The following is a 9,840-nucleotide window of genomic DNA, read 5'->3' as shown; positions in this document are numbered from 1 at the left end:
TTTGGTAGGGGGTCATTCTGCATAGCGGAAAGGGGCTTACTTAAAAGGACTAATTCGCCTATATGTCAGGGCTATAACATAAGCCAAGGCTACAAAAGGTGACGAAGGATGAAAAGGTGACGAAGGATCATTCGAAGGAATTAATTTCAACCAATTCTGACAATTGTCCATCTCGCTTTATGTGAATTCCGTCAGTACCGCCAGCTCTCTTTGTTTTTATGGTGGCCCTTGTTATCACCAAATGAGCGTTAACCTTTGCCAGTATTATACTTATGAACTCCTGTCAACTAATTCTAGTCAGAGCACACGCAGATTGGCTTACGCATGATCATCATCATCAGCCTATTTTTATGTCCACTGCAGGACGAAGGTCTCTCCCTGCGATCTCCAATTACCCCTGTCTTGCGCTAGCTGATGCCAACTTGCACCTGCAAATTTCCTAACTTCATCACCCCACCGAGTTTTCTGCCGTCCTCGACTGCGCTTCCCTTCTCTCGGTACCCATTCTATTACTCTAATGGTCCATAGCATATCCATCCTACGCATTACATGGACTGCCCAGCACCATTTTTTTTCTCTTATTGTCAACTACAACATCGGCTATTCCCGTTTGCTCTCTTATCCACAGCGCTCTATTTCTGTCTCTTAACGTTAGGCCTAACATTTTCGTTCCATCGCTCTTTGTGCGATCCTTAACTTCTTCTCGAGATTCTTTATTAACCTCCAAGTTTCTGCCCCATATGTTAGCGCCGGTAGAATGCAATGGTTGTACACTTTTCTTTTCAACAACAGTGGTAAGCTCTCAGTCAGGATTTGATAATGCCTGTTGCATGCACTCAAACCCAGTTTTATTTTCTGTAAATTTCCTTCTCATGATCAGGATCCCCTGTGAGTAATTGACCTAGATAAACATACTCCTTTGCAGACTCTAGAGGATGACTGGCGATCCTGAATTCGTGCTCCCTTGCCAGGCTATTGAACATAATCTTTGTCTTCTGCATATTAATCTTCAACCCCACTTTTACACTTTTTCGATTAAGGTTCTCAATCATTTGTTGTAATTCGTCTCCATTGTTGCTGAATAGGACAATATCATCTGCAAACCTATTCCCATAGGGATTAGCAATATGTGTAAAAAAATAAAAGATCGTCCATTGTCTCAAGTGGCACATTATGCAGAGTTAACAGCGGACTTCTTCGGGCTTCATACAATCGACTTATATACACTCTTTATTGTACCGGAAGCTTTGCATTGGCTATCACTTCAACTATTACGGGTACAATGCCCAGTCCTAATGAAGTGCTCGAACAGTTAATTATCAGTGATTACCTCATATTTAGCGCAGACGACGAACCTCGAAAGAAAGTGCTAATTGATTGCCAGTTTTCAAATTACTTACTGTGTTTGCCACAGGAGTGCAGAAGACGTATGCATATTCATATAGTTGGATTGGTCTCGTTCGGAATATTGATGTAACTTTGTTAGTGACAGTAGTCACGGTCATATCCTTCCTCAAACTTTGCAAAAATAAATTGCCTCCTACAACGTCGACGAATATGCAGATGATCAGGCACGCTACGCATGTATTGGTGACGATATTCGACGAAGAGTATCCATCCAGCTCAATTGAACGGAAACGCTGCAATGTCTATCTAGCCCCCTGGTGTGGGAAGAAAGATTTGGTATGAAATTTAAGCAATCAAGAAGCACGTAACTGAGAAATGGCACTTTTCCTGGTTCATCATTTGCTGTCAATAAGCCATGCTGTGGAATAATCGTGAATGAACACGCGAATGCTGCTGCTCGGTCAACCGATTGACTAATAAGTACCTATAAGGCTAGTCGTATCGCAGTACTCTGACAAAGCAACAAAGCAGTTAAAATGTGTATATTGGAGCCCGCTTGGTTTCACAATAAAGTTTAGCTGTTTGGCTGTTTTGTTACTTAGGACGGAACGTTCAGACAATGCAACACGAGAACGCCTTCGCGGACTTCTTGACAGTGCCCACAGAAACAGTTCTGTTTTGTGTGCGTGTGTGATTTTCTTGTTTCCTTCCTTTTTGTTTATTCTTTATTTTCACTTATTTTTTTTCTCTCTCTCCTTTCGCATCCCTTTACCCCTCCCCCGGTACAGGGTAGCCAACCGGAGATAACCTCTGGTTAACCTCCCTGTCTTTCCTTTCCCTTTCTCTCTCTCTCTCTCTCTTAACTGCTTTCTAATTCATAATTTGTGACACATACAGTGTATTTTCATGCCCTGAGTCGGAGATGCGCATGAGCTAGCACGTTCGAATCTCGCCCTCAAGGACATAGTCTGCGAGGAATCATCGACGCCTCGCTACGCAAGCGACAAAGCAGGAGATCGTGATTCAGTGAGCTGCACATGAGAGAGTGCTGAAACAGTACGTTAGCACATTAATTTCAAATTTACACATTTTCATAGAACTGCTACTTCAGCTGAGTGGCTCTTGCAAAAAAAAAAAAAAAAAACATTCCCGGAAAGAATGACCCATAAATTTTGTCCGCTCCAGACCAACAGGCGACACCTCATTTTATTGTTTAGCTGCAGAGTTCTCAACATCGCACGTAAAATTTCCTTATTTACTCACTTTGTTCATTTTTGTAAAAAAAAAAAAAGAAAACAGTCTTACTTCCCTAACTACAATGCTGCACCCTACTGAAACTGGCCTCTCTCTCTGAACTTCAGCAAATTTTGTTTGAATTGATTCTGTGATTGCCTAAGGAGAACTTATATCTGTACTTAAGCTCTACTTTAACAAGGGAGGCAAGATGCTTCGTCCTAATGGTCCTAATGACAGACGTTCCCGTCTCGTCAACTTTGATCGCATGTGACACAATCGTCAGTCATTTCTATTACCTTTGTTCACCGTATACTGTGCAGAGGCAGTGCAGAGGCTTGGTAACGCCACATGACTTCGATGATCGGCCGCTGTCTTAGCACACAGAGCCTTTACGGTACCAACCTCGATAATTTTTAACATCGGAAGTCGGTAAGGCGGTCCAGTGCAATCGAACAATCAGATAGCAGAAATAAAACAAACCGTGATAGGACGTATATCTTGTAGAGAAATAACAAACAAGGGGCTTATTGAAATCAGCGTGGTCAACCGGTCAATGATAAATCGTGGACCGCACTTCTGCAAGCGAAGTAAATTCGGGCAATGATACATTCGCTCACTCTTTTAAAGACTTTGGGATGAATTCACAGGCTTTCTTATCTGTCATTAATAATATGTCCAACATCACTGTGGTTGGCATCTGCTCTTATTAATAGTTCCAAGTTCTAAATATTCGTAAATACTACTCAGCTGGTCAGCTGTTGTTAGCTTTTGCTAGTTGCCTTCGTAGCTCACAGCTTTGCTATATGACGACAGCCTATAAATGTCCACAGACAGCCCCCGACGAATACAAACGGCGAGAAGAAGACAGGCGCAAACACTCCCTAAGCAACGTGCCTCGGAGCGGAACACGCAATGGAAAGCCGGTTTGTGTAGCACCTCGGGTACGGCCAGCCGGCAGTTGATGCACCTAAACATATGTTTACGGCTAAGCTGTCCAAAGGGATTGGCTGCGCCTGTGCTTCGTGCAGGGGACAGGTATGACGGAGTAGGTATTAACCGCTGGGCGCGGCGCCGACCTGTCCAGTCACGTTGTTGCCAACGATGATGGAAGGCTGCCGGTGCGGCCGAATGACGGTGCGCTTCCAGCACGCTACCCTCCTTCTCCTCTTCCGAAAAACGCGCACTTTTTTTTTTTTTCACACGCGAACACGGCGCTACGACTAGCTGCGACGTAACATAGCTGCTTCCTCTCCTGTGAATCTTTGCAGACGACTGAGCTGGTCCCATGGTAAAGAAATCATATATAAAGCCCCAACAAATACAAAGCACAAATGAATACACTCTTTTTAACAGCGGGAAAACTGACACAACACGGAGAACACGACGCACGCAATAGCCACTAACCTACTGTTTGATAAAAAGGAGGGGTAAGGACTGTGAATAGAGAACAGGACGTGCACAAGCGCCCCTAACCAACTGTTTAACTGAAGGGAGGCGTCAGAGCCGTGAATATGCACTATTTACTGCTGTGACGCCCCCCTTTCATTAAATAGTTGGTAGTGGCGCGCGTGTGTGTCGTGCTGACTATGCAGTGTCTGTTTTCGCGTCGTTAAAAGACATCTTCTTCTTTCTGGGGTTTTACGTGCCAAAACCAGTCCTGATTATGAGGCAGGCCGTAGTGGAGGGCTGCGGAATAATTTTGACCACCTGGCGTTCTTTAACGTGCACTACAACGCAAGAACACGGGCGTTTTTGCATTTCGCCTACATCGAAATGCGGCCGCCGCGGCCGGGATTCGACCCCGCGATCTCGTGCTCAGCAGCGCAACGCCTTAGCTCTCTGAGCCACCCCGGCGGGTGTAGTTAAAAGACAAATGTACAGCAAACTACACCGCCTTGCCCAGTAACGGAGCCTTTCAAGTGAACGCGCCTTCACGATTGTTTGGGACAGCTATGCTCTCGTTCGTATGGAGGGTACTGGGGACACTCTATCTAATGGCATATTCGAGTGGTCGTTAAACGTCACGTCGCAGCGCTAAATGAAGGTCTTGTGAGACAGAAACTAACTTTTACTGCAGGGAGCATAAGTCTGTTCTAATGGCAATAGGGAATCAGCGCTAGACCTTCGCTTAACATCAGCAGCGCCGTATCATACACCCTATAGTGAGCGGAGGAAACAGTTTTCATTATCGCATGTTTTTATTTCGCGTAGGTCAATTTACCGCTCATCTTGATGCACAATTTACCGCTCATCTTGAGGCACATATATCCAACGTCTGACTTGACTGAGAGCTGGTGTGCTTGAGCGCATGTATGACATATGAGGGCATGGGTTTTTCAGAATGCGCATCGCTACGAACACAACTTAACCAGTCTTGGCGGGATCTATCAATTGTTGACACAGATGCGCGTCTGTCATCGTTCAAAATATCGTACCATTATTTGGCGTCCTTATCGGACCGCCACACCATAATTTAGTAGTCAAACAAATGGCCGTAGCACCTCCTGGACAGCGCTGGTTTTCTATAGTAAAGCCCGCGGTTATCGCTGCTAGCCCTGTTCATTCTAGTAATCTACATATAAAGCGCTCTTTGACGGCTTTCGTACAAACTGTCAGAGAGTTCCGAGGCGACCAATGGAATATGTCATAATAAGTGAGTTCTGCCGCTTCTCGTGCCGTATAACAGAGTAACAACGCCTAACGCATGTCGTGTGCGTTTCTAGTAGGTATTTCGGCAATTTAGGTTGAAAGGTTTGCTGTTATTTATTATTTACTATTTTCTTTTATTGGAGATAACTGCCCACCACTCTGGTCCAAGCAGGGACGAGCCACGCCAGGCTTCTGTAACAAGAAAAAGCAGTCAACGCATAAACATAAATATGACAAGAGCACATCAAAATATTAAAATAAGCAGTGCCTAAAATAACACCATAAGCCACGTGCAAGATTATTAATACGCTTGCAAGTAATGTGTTCAAACTCTGATACGATTCCGGGGAGAAAGCTGTGCTGCAATGTGTTTCTCCTAGCGAAAGTTGGGGCCAGTTACTTATCCCGAATGGGCCGAGTTTTCAGAGTGCTATCCATCAAAATCCAGCCTACCCTGATCGTTCTTAGAATGGACGTTTGAGGCACTCTGAAACATGTGGCCTCCTTTGCACTGACCTGCTGTGAGATCGAGTTTATTCCCTGCAAGGGCCAATTCATTCTGTCCATTTAAAATTTAGTTCCATGATACATCTTGCCCATTCCCAATTATTCAAAAGTATACCACATTTTAATAGATTAAGGATTTGCGATTCCCTAGTGGCTTTTCTCAAGTTTACAAAATGTGGACTCCATGCCTGAAAGCCCTGCCAAAAAAAAAAATCATACGTGAGAACAACATGTCATTCCCGGCATACTCGTAAAGCATCCATCTAGTCACTTAAAATAATGTTGCTGGCTTAAATAAAGACGTATCAGAAACAACAAAAGAAGTGAACCTGATACATAACAACAGACTCGTCGAGAGCAGAGAGAGACCCAGACATCTACATTCCAACTCCTTTCAGAAAATGCTTTGCACATTTTATTCAAATTTGTCCCAAGACCCTAATCAGGAGTGTTTCAAAGTGTATGCGACGTGTTTTTAACCGCAATCAGTGCTTTTGTATTCGATGCGCTATCTGGCGTGCACAATTGTACATACAGCACCTGGACGGGATATAAACCTTTACGGACGGGAAAGCCTTTCCTGGACAAAGTCACAGTCGGATACTGGCGCTGCTTGATTGCAAACATTCCTGACACTGCTAGGAGCGACAGAAATAGTAATTAATTGTTTTTCTGCTGTTTTACCCTGCTTCTTTTTCAACTCCACTGCGTTCGAATGACAAGGTCATGATCGCGTAATTAGTGTGTGCACATATATAAGCTGGAATGTATAGAGATGGGATGACCACAGGTCACTGTGAGTTGTTATTCGTGGAAACTTGCACTAGCGTACAAAAACATTGTAATCGGCATCTACTGGCTTGAAACGCTGTTTTCTAGTAGAGTCATTCAGAAATGAAACGCGACCACCACAGCATGATGAAGCTGGCACAGCAGACTGTTTAACTTGTCTGCGCAATAAAGCACAAGTATGCAAATATTTGAATCTTCCGCATGCGTATGCGGGAGACGTGCCACCTGCTGCAACTTACCTTTTCGACCGCATTATATCCCTTTTCTTCACAATTTAAATTATATTTAAATTAAACGTACATTTAAGTAAAACATAACAATTATTTGCCCCTGCCTGGCTTCATTTTTTGCTATTTTCATGTAGCTGTAACGAACAATAAACCGGGCCATTAAGGTCCGCTTATCCTTCTAGCTCATGGTGTGCATGCACTCGGAGGTTTGAAATAAAATTTGAAAATGTCAGCAAATTTTCTGAATGTCCATAGACCGCGCAGACTCAGACTACAGCGCTGGTCGCCTGCAGTTTTTTCAGCAGGGTTTTTTTAATTCTGCCCAGCTGTAACTCTAAATATAAATTTGGTATCTTAGGAGCCACGAAGCATGTGCAATATAAAGGATAACGCGCAGAATAAGGAATCGATAAAGGTCTGAAATTATAATTTTAAATACTGGTTCATATAGCTTGTGGTAACGCTGATGTCCTTCGTTGCTCAGGGTACCAGCCTACAGAAACGGCACGAAATATATTGGGTATTTCACGTAACCTGAGCCAAACCTTAGAGAAATAGTGGTACATCTTGGGTGAATGAGGCCAAACTGTGCATTGTATTGTCGTAGACGTAATGACTTAAGAAGACTATTTTTAGAAGGGGTATTATTGGGCTAATTATTTATTCTAAATTGTCAAAACTTTTTCTTAGGTTCTCCACGCCTTGCCTGGAGAACCTAAGACCCATTTCGCTTACGTCTTGCCTCGGTAAATTGATGGAACGTGTTATCTTAGACAGGCTACAGACGCATCTCGAAGAACATCAACTGATGCCGAACACGATGTTTGGTTTTCGGCCCAACTAGTCAACGCAAGACGTGCTTCTGCAGCTCAAAGAGGAAGTACTGACTGCAGCAACGCCGTGCTGCCCAAAAGCAATTCTCGCACTAGACCTAACGGGAGCCTTTGACAACGTGGGGCACGAAGCCATACTATCCAATCTCAGTGACACGCATTGCGACCGACGAACGTACAGCGACGTGAGGGCTTTTCTCACTGATCGCACAGCCACAATAGGGCTGGGAAATGTGAGGTCACAGCGAATAGACACACCTAACAGAGGAACGCCACAAGGAGCAGTGCTGTTGCCGACGCTTTTCAATGTGACCATGATGAAACTCCCAGCCCAACTCGAGAAAATACCGGGGATCAGACATGCCTTGTATGCAGACGACATCAAGATATGGACGGTCGGAGGGTCCATAGGAGAACAACAAGAGGCATTACAGGAGGCAGTAGACGTCGTAGCAAGCTATGCGGAGACATGCAGACTGCAATGCGCACCGGAGAAGTCGGAGCTCTTCATAATCGAGAAGTGCTCACGAGGACGATTAACAGCCCCGGCACCAACCATACACCTGCGAATAGGTCCTAGAGAAATTACCAAGGTCGACAGACTTCGGATCCTCGGCTTACACTTACAAAAGGACGGGGGCGGAGGGTACGCCATACAGAAGCTACAACACACGACCACGCAGATCTTGCGTATGATTCAACGAATTACCAGCAGAAAGAGGGGACTCAAGGAACAGGACCTTATCCGATTAGTGCAGGCTCTGATTGTGAGCCGCATTGCGTACTCGGCACCATATTTAAATTTCAGGAACGCGGAAGTGGAGGTACTCGACCGGCTGATACGCAAGGCGTATAAGCAAGCGCTCGGACTCCGACCCGGAACGGCTACATTTCGCCTCGAGGAGACAGGGGTGTACAACAACGCACGGGAAATCATAGAGGCCCACCTGGTAAGCCAGAAGGAAAGACTACTACGCACAATAGCGGTACGTTGCGTCTTGGAACGTCTTGGATATTCCGTACGGAAGACCAGCGCACTGACCAAAATCCCAACACGAATACAAGAAACTATGCACGTCTCACCAATTCCCAGGAACATGCACCCAAACTTTCACATCGGACGGAGACAAGCCCGAGCGCACGCGCTCGCGAGAAAGTATGGAAACCACCCCAATGTCTTGTACGTAGACGCGGCCAGCACCGCAAGAAGCACCGCATTCGTCACCAGCGTAGTCGACAATCACGGGACCAAAATAAATGCATCGTCGGTTTCCAGAGTGAACGCTGCGGAGGCAGAGGAACTAGCGATAGCGTTAGCCATCACGACGAGACCGCACTGTGATTGGTTCATAGTTCTCACGGACTCTCAGACGGCATGCAGAAATTACTCCAGGGCCAAAATTTCCAGGAGTGCACATCGCATTCTGAATGGAGCGCACCAGCTGCCACCATACATACAAATCGTGTGGACTCCGGGGCATGAGTCCTTACGCGGCAATCAGCAGGCACACGCCTAGGCCCGAGCGCATGCACACCGGGAGCCGCGAGATGACCGCGCCGAACAGTTCCATCCAGAGCCCATACCATTATCCTACACTCACATCCTACAACACTATCGCCTTTCACGAAGAACACAACCCCCACCTCATAATGCTCTGACGCGAGAGGAAGCCGTAATATGGCGAAAGCTCCAAACAAACACATATCCACATTTGAGTCTTTACCACGCCATACACCCTGCGCTGTATTCCTATAAATGTCCACACTGCGATCAATGTGCAACACTTTACCACATGGTATGGCCTTGCGCAAACACACCACAGCTCACACTCATAACACACCCCACTACACGCCAATGGGAGGCAGCGCTGTCCAGCTCAGTATTGACGGACCAGCTCAACCTGGTCAATCGAGCGAGAAGGGCAGCTAAAGGCCGCTGGACTCCTGGACTGAGGGGACCACCCACTGCAGAGCGGAGGAGCTACCTACGCTTGCGTGCTCTTTGGATTAAAGTTTATTATCTCTCTCTCTCTCTCTCTCTCTCTCTCAAAACTTTTAAAACATGTTTTATGGCACAAGCTGCACTTGTAACACATTGCGGCAGGCTCAGAAACACCCACTAACGTGGTTTCTATTGGGTTATATTTTGTGTTGTAATTTCTACAGCGCTCTGAAGAAATGCAAACAAATATGAAAAAAAAACGATACTGTGGGCTTGCGCACCTGCTTTACAGCGTTCTCAATTG

The 9,840-nt window shown here is 45.5% G+C and overlaps 1 long non-coding RNA gene across 1 annotated transcript in view; it reads right to left on the bottom strand.

The window, feature by feature from the left end:
- Window positions 1-4,794: 4,794 nt before the first annotated feature.
- The window catches only part of LOC119455545 (uncharacterized), a 152,590-nt gene continuing 147,544 nt past the window's right edge, over window positions 4,795-9,840 (bottom strand). Inside the window, exon 6 of the long non-coding RNA XR_007467500.1 lies at window positions 4,795-5,424. This is a non-coding gene — a long non-coding RNA (uncharacterized LOC119455545). The remainder of the gene's footprint in view (window positions 5,425-9,840) is intronic.

The sequence above is a fragment of the Dermacentor silvarum genome, chromosome 6 (genome assembly GCF_013339745.2).
Source record: "Dermacentor silvarum isolate Dsil-2018 chromosome 6, BIME_Dsil_1.4, whole genome shotgun sequence".
NCBI lineage: Eukaryota > Metazoa > Arthropoda > Arachnida > Ixodida > Ixodidae > Dermacentor > Dermacentor silvarum.
The sequence above is the reverse complement of the archived record's forward strand: the minus strand, read 5'-3'. Positions and strand labels throughout refer to the sequence as shown.